Below are 6,959 nucleotides of genomic sequence, written 5' to 3' on the forward strand. Positions count from 1 at the left end.
GGAAAGATGGGTCCTTGAGTGGAGGGACTGGGCCTCGAGTGGAGGGGGCGGAGCCTGGCACCGCAAGCTCCGGATTCATAATTTTGGGTACGTGCCCAGCGCTCCCTGAGCAGCTGGGCAGCCTCCGGCACCCCTCCCTGCACTGATAGATGTCATGCGCATGTGCACAGCACCTAAGTGATCACTAGCTGCTTTGCAGAGCAGAGAAGCGGTGATCACTGGTTCTCCCAACCTGCTCCCCACCCCCACCCCCTCCACTGTATTCGGGACAGTTGTTACAGCTAAAGTAACATTTCCTCTTACACTGAAAAGGTGATCACTTCAGCAGAAGGTCATGCTATTATTTTTTTTTGCTAACGATTCATTTTTAATACCAGTTTTACAAAGTTAAACTGTCTTTTTTTAGGTCAGGCAGTTCTGAATGTCCCTCTCCGATATTACCAGCCCATTTCATTTTTCTATAGAGATTTCATTAGCTGTATGTTTGCATTTTTCTCAGATCTTGTATTGTCTGTCTGACCTTGGAGTTATATTCTGGAACATCCAAGATTGTACTTGAAATATATATGTATTACTGTTTTTATAGAAAACGGCTGCATTTAATCATTTACTTTAATTTGGTGCAACACATGTACTTTGAAAATTAATTCATATTTTTTAAATTAATATCATACTTCCCAACTGATTCCAGCAGGACAGCATCGTTTTATGGGACTGTCCTGCTGTCCCACCCACGGGCCGCAATGTCCCACAGGCGACACACACACACACACACACACACACACAGTCTGACAATGCTGCTCTGTATTGCACAGCAGCGGCGAGTGGATGACATGTGCATGTCATCCACAAACACTGTCGGCTCTGGTAGAGCATGGGGGATGTCCAGCAGATTCTGGGGTGCTTGGCAAGCCCCCAACATGACAAAAACAGGGGCGTGGATCACCGGCATGGCATTGCAGATGAGGCTACTCCCCTTGCTGCTGAGCCACGCCCTGTACTTTTGTAAAAAAAAGTAATAAAAAGTTGTCATAGATCAGGCTTCCAAGCCCTGTTACCTCACACAGTACTGGGGCTTTCTGGACTTGGGGGCTCCAGTGAGCCACCAAAGACAGCCTGAAGTCTAGAGTGTTGCATGTTTCCCGATTTTGCACCCATGTCATTAGTGCATGGGTGCCCCATCTTGATTTTTATCAGCTGGCACTGGTTCTCCAATTGCAAGCCGCTATGAGATCAGTTGAGTCTAGCAGCCTATTAGGGAAGGTTTAAGGCTGCTCTGAAGTACAGATCAGTGCCAGAACAACTTTACTCCTGTGCAGTGGCAGACCAGCACATTGCATGGTGGGGGTTAACATATATAAACATACATGCAATGTTGTATGTAATATATGTGCTGGCTGCCTGTTTGGGGATCAACAGCGCAGCTGTGTTTCACTGAGCCGCCCCGCACGGGACACAGCACTAAGCTTGTATTTCCTCTATAAGCCCTTCCCCAGACTCCTGTAAAGCAGCTGTAGATTCTGGCACTGTGCCAGAGTCTCTAGTGGTCAGTGCGCTAGCAGCGGCGCGACGGCTACCAGAGAGGATGGAGCCCACACACAGTCAGTGATGGACTCCGGAAAGGTAAGTATAGGAGAAACGGGTGCAGTGTGTGCGGTGTGGACCCCCCCCCCCCCCTGGACTCAGGGGCCCGTGCGTACCGCACACACTGCACCCATTATAGAAACGCTAATGACCTGCTGAGTAATGGTTTAGTACCAATTGACAACATGATTCTCACCACTCCCAGATTAATGTCACTATGTTAAATGCTATATCCCTGGATACTTTTTCCAGTAAGAAATATGTCCAATCGGTACATACAACATTGCATGTATGTTTATATATGTTAACCGTTCATTAGAGACCAATCAATGGTGATAAATGTACACTGCTCAAAAAAATAAAGGGAAGACTAAAATAACACATCCTAGATCTGAATTAAATATTCTTATTAAATACTTTTTTTCTTTACATAGTTGAATGTGCTGACAACAAAATCACACAAAAATTATCAATGGAAATCAAATTTATTAACCCACGCAGGTCTGGATTTGGAGTCACACTCAAAATTATAGTGGAAAAACACACTACAGGCTGATCCAACTTTGATGTAATGTCCTTAAAACAAGTCAAAATGAGGCTCAGTAGTGTGTGTGGCCTCCACGTGCCTGTATGACCTCCCTACAACGCCTGGGCATGCTCCTGATGAGGTGGCGGATGGTCTCCTGAGGGATCTCCTCCCAGACCTGGAATAAAGCATCCGCCAACTCCTGGACAGTCTGTGGTGTAACGTGGCGTTGGTGGATGGAGCGAGACATGATGTCCCAGATGTGCTCAATTGGATTCAGGTCTGGGGAACGGGCGGGCCAGTCCATAGCATCAATGCCTTCGTCTTGCAGGAACTGCTGACACACTCCAGCCACATGAGGTCTAGCATTGTCTTGCATTAGGAGAAAACCCAGGGCCAACCGCACCAGCATATGGTCTCACAAGGGGTCTGAGGATCTCATCTCGGTACCAAATGGCAGTCAGGCTACCTCTCGCGAGCACATGGAGAGCTGTGCGCCCCCCAAAGAAATGCCACCCCACACCATTACTGACCCACTGCCAAACCGGTCATGCTGGAGGATGTTGCAGGCAGCAGAATGTTCTCATTGGCGTCTCCAGACTCTGTCACGTCTGTCATATGTGCTCAGTGAGAACCTGCTTTCATCTGTGAAGAGCACAGGGCGCCAGTGGCGAATTTGTCAATCTTGGTGTTCTCTGGCAAATGCCAAACGTCCTGCACGGTGTTGGGCTGTAAGCACAACCCCCACCTGTGGACGTTGGGTCCTCATACCACCCTCATGGAGTCTGTTCTGATCATTTGATAGACACATGCACATTTGTGGCTTGCTGGAGGTCATTTTGCAGGGCTCTGGCAGTGCTCCTCCTTTTCCTCCTTGCACAAAGGCGGAGGTAGCGGTCCTGCTGCTGGGTTGTTGCCCTCCTACGGCCTCCTCCACATCTCCTGATGTACTGGCCTGTCTCCTGGTAGCGCCTCCATGCTCTGGACACTACACTGACAGACACAGCAAACCTTCTTGCCACAGCTCGCATTGATGTGCCATCCTGGATGAGCTGCACTACCTGAGCCACTTGTGTGGGTTGTAGACTCCATCTCATGCTACCAGTAGAGTGAAACCACCGCCAGCTTTCAAAAGTGATCAAAACATCAGCCAGAAAGCATAGGAGCTGAGAAGTGGTCTGTGGTCACCACCTGCAGAACAACTCCTTTATTGGGGGTGTCTTGCTAATTGCCTATAATTTTCACCTGTTGTCTATTCCATTTGCACAACAGCATGTGAAATTGATTGTCAATCAGTGTTGCTTCCTAAGTGGACAGTTTGATTTCACAGAAGTGTGATTGACTTGGAGTTACATTGTGTTGTTTAAGTGTTCCCTTTATTTTTTTGAGCAGTGTATATCACACATGTAACTTACTCAGGGAAAATGCCCCCCCCCCCCCCCCTGCCCCCTCAGCACTTCTGGGCCCCATTGCAGCTGCACCCCTTGCACCTATGCCCTTGTATATCACACATGTAACTGTGACAGGGAAGGTGGGCAATCTCATCTCTGGGCCCCATAGCAGCTGCATCCCCTGCACCTATGGTAGCTATGCCCTTGAATATCACACATGTAACTGTGACAGGGAAGGTTGCCCATCTCAGCTCTGGGCCCCATAGCAGCTGCACCCCCTGCACCTATGGCAGCTATGCCTTTGATACTGTGCATTAATCAAAAATTCTGTATGACAGTATGTGGAGCTCTCCACTTGCAAGTGTCTATACAGTGCCTCTATATCAATTCTAGATCCTTCCGGGACTGTGTGTGGGTTTGTAGCTGTTCCTCATTGTATACATACATATATATATATATATATATATATATATATATATATATATATCTCAAAACAATACTCTCCCTCTGCGCTGATAAGTGTAGTATACGTAATGCAAATAACTGCACTGGATGTAGGAATGGCAGCCTTATTCTTTTAAAATTCCTTTTAGAAGGAATTGAAAATAAGAATAAATAACAAAATCGAAGAATTGGCACCCACAATACGTATCAATACTTAATAATGTAAACAACCCCTTTAAAAAAAAACTTTACTCCTACAACATAATGGTGACATGTTCCATCTAAAAACTTTTATTATTGTAAAAACATACAATCAATATTTGTACATAGAAAAAGTGGTAACTCGCTTCACCCTTTTTACAGATCAATGACCACAGTAGCAATTTACAGGTGATATTCTGTAATATCCACTTTTTCTTTAATATGAGCTTCATAAGAAGACAACCCGACGCGTTTCGTCTTTTCTCCAAGACTTCATCAGGGGTGGATCTATGATTTTATAAGAACTAATCAATCAAATGTTCATAATTTTATATAATAGATATAAGGAACATCTCACATAAGAACGTTATAAAAAGTGCAGTATATATAAAAGAGCAAACAGAAAACAGAAGAAGAAAAAAATCAACTCAGGATAACCTTCACAGAAAATATAAATATATTTTAGGAATGTACCTCAACTAAATGGTAAGTATGAATAGTATATAGAATCACAATCTCAATGGCTCATTCATGAATGCTTGATGACAAGACCCTATAGGTCCCTAGGACTTCAAATTGGCCACTCAGTCAAGCCTAATAAAAACAATTACATCAAGTTTATTAAGCTGAATGATGCTATATATAAGACCCAATTAACTGGTCAGGGAAAACAACACGTACCTTATAGTGAGACAATTTGCACATGGAAAATTAGATGCTCAGGTTCAGAGAAAAATCACTTAGTAGGCGAACCTAGCAATTTCATATTAGTAAATTAATTATTGGAATTTAATATAATAATCTAATAATGTAATTTAATTAATTAATGTTCTACCCATAGAATGATTATATAAATCCACAAAAGGGCTATACTCTCCCCCAGAGGCGTCACCGGGTGTGGTGACACCCGGTGCGCGCCCCTGATCTCCTGCAGCGATCGCGGCACAAAAAGGGGCATGGCCTTGTATTTAGGGGGCATGGCTTCGCGGGGATCCCGCAATCGTCAGTCTGGGGGCGTGCCCAGCATCTCCATAGATGCTGGGCTTCCCCCAGAGCCAGTCTCAGTCCGCTGTCGGCTCCTCTTCTGTGACAGGAGCCGGGTGCTGTAGGAGACTCTCACTGCAGCACCTGGTTCCTGTCAGTGCGGAGGAGCTGACATTTGGTGTCACCCTCCTCCAGGCGTCACACCCGGGTGCGGGCCACACCCCCCGTACCCATCTTGTGACGCCACTGCTCTCCCCTTAAGTTCATATGACAAAGTAATATAGCATATCCCCTCTCAAAAAAATCTTACGGGGAAATAATACTTATAAGGATCATATTTATCCTAAAATATTCAATTAAATGTAGGAAAAGAGGGGGTATCCTTATCAACCCAGTGGATTCTTAAATCTACAAAACAAATAATTGGTGTGCTTATCATCATAAATCCTTTAGTTGTTAAATGCACAGACATACATTTTTATAGAATCTATGGTAACATTCTGACAAATATAAGCACAGATTACATAGTATCAAAGGCATAATTTACACAGTATCAAAAGTACAGTTTACAAAGTATCAGTAATTAGTAGGAACCTAATTCACAATGGTGCCTTAATGCTGCAAAAACAATCCTTACCCTCAATAGATCTGCAAAGGTGGCTCAGCATCTGTGTAATGAAACACTGAGCCACAAAACTGCTTTATAAAGGGAATGGAGGTGACATCATCACACTTGTTAATGTGATTGGTGCATAAAAAATACCAAAAAACAGTGATTAAAAATGGAACTATAAATATACCATCAACTTAGTGAATAATAGTACTTATTTAATACTTAAAAATAGCTGAGAAAACCATTTATTCATGTTTTACCCATAATGCTATTTACTACAGCAATAAATCCACACCATGATTGACATTTACCTGCATCCAATCATTAAATTGCAGGGTGGGACACTATGCTGTCAGTGCTAATTTACCTCACAAACCTGACATCAGCTAGCAATCGCAGCCCATCCTTTAAATAAAGGAATGTACTGCCTAACACACACTCCTACTCGCGGCGGAATACATTTCCGCACTTGCTCTCGGCGCCCCCATATTATCGCTGGCCGGAGCCCGTGCATTCCAGACCCATTACTATGCGCTCCACAGGGACGGCCAGACTCTTCCTATCATGTGATCCAGTCACATGACCCTTTCTCTCCAATAGCGCCGCTCCAAGGTCCTGGCGCTGGTCGGAAATCTTGCGTTCCAGCGCCATTACGATGCGCTCCACAAGGACAGCCAAACACTTTCTAACATGTGCTCCAGTCACCTGAACCCATCTATCCAGTAGCGCAACCCTAAGGTTTTAAACACCTGGAGATAACGATTATCAAATTCTTAAAGCGATAATTCATCCGTGTGGGGTAAACAGACCTATAATATAATATAAAGTGCAACCATAAACCACCAGTGCATATGGTAACTGTACTTAAAACTAATAAGGACCTATAGATATAATAACTATACATATATATATATATATATATATATATATACACATACATGACTCAATAAAAGTAATTGAAACGTTGTCACTTTACATCTGCCTGTACAAGAGTCTTCTTTTAAGTCAGACACCAGGAGTACCGCAGCTGCTGTATATATGATTTACCTATTACGGAGGCACCCGGTGCAGTATCCCCACTTAAAGGTGAGCCGGATCACAAGGACATTGCATCAGTAAGTGGTTGGAGCGGCATCTCCAATACACATTTGATCAAGGCTCCCTTATACCTCAACTGTTTTTTATCACTCTGTTTCCTCTGCCTGTTTGCACAGCT

General features: G+C 44.1%; 1 long non-coding RNA gene across 1 annotated transcript; it reads right to left on the reverse strand.

The window, feature by feature from the left end:
* Positions 1-4,213: 4,213 nt before the first annotated feature.
* LOC134928879 (uncharacterized) lies at positions 4,214-5,797 on the reverse strand. The gene is made up of 3 exons (XR_010178093.1): positions 5,768-5,797; positions 4,828-4,899; positions 4,214-4,434 (listed from the first exon to the last, which is right to left on the reverse strand). It is a non-coding gene; the product is annotated as an uncharacterized LOC134928879 (long non-coding RNA).
* Between the last annotated feature and the right edge of the window lie 1,162 nt (positions 5,798-6,959).

The sequence above is a fragment of the Pseudophryne corroboree genome, chromosome 5, assembly GCF_028390025.1.
Source record: "Pseudophryne corroboree isolate aPseCor3 chromosome 5, aPseCor3.hap2, whole genome shotgun sequence".
In the NCBI taxonomy this organism is placed as follows: domain Eukaryota; kingdom Metazoa; phylum Chordata; class Amphibia; order Anura; family Myobatrachidae; genus Pseudophryne; species Pseudophryne corroboree.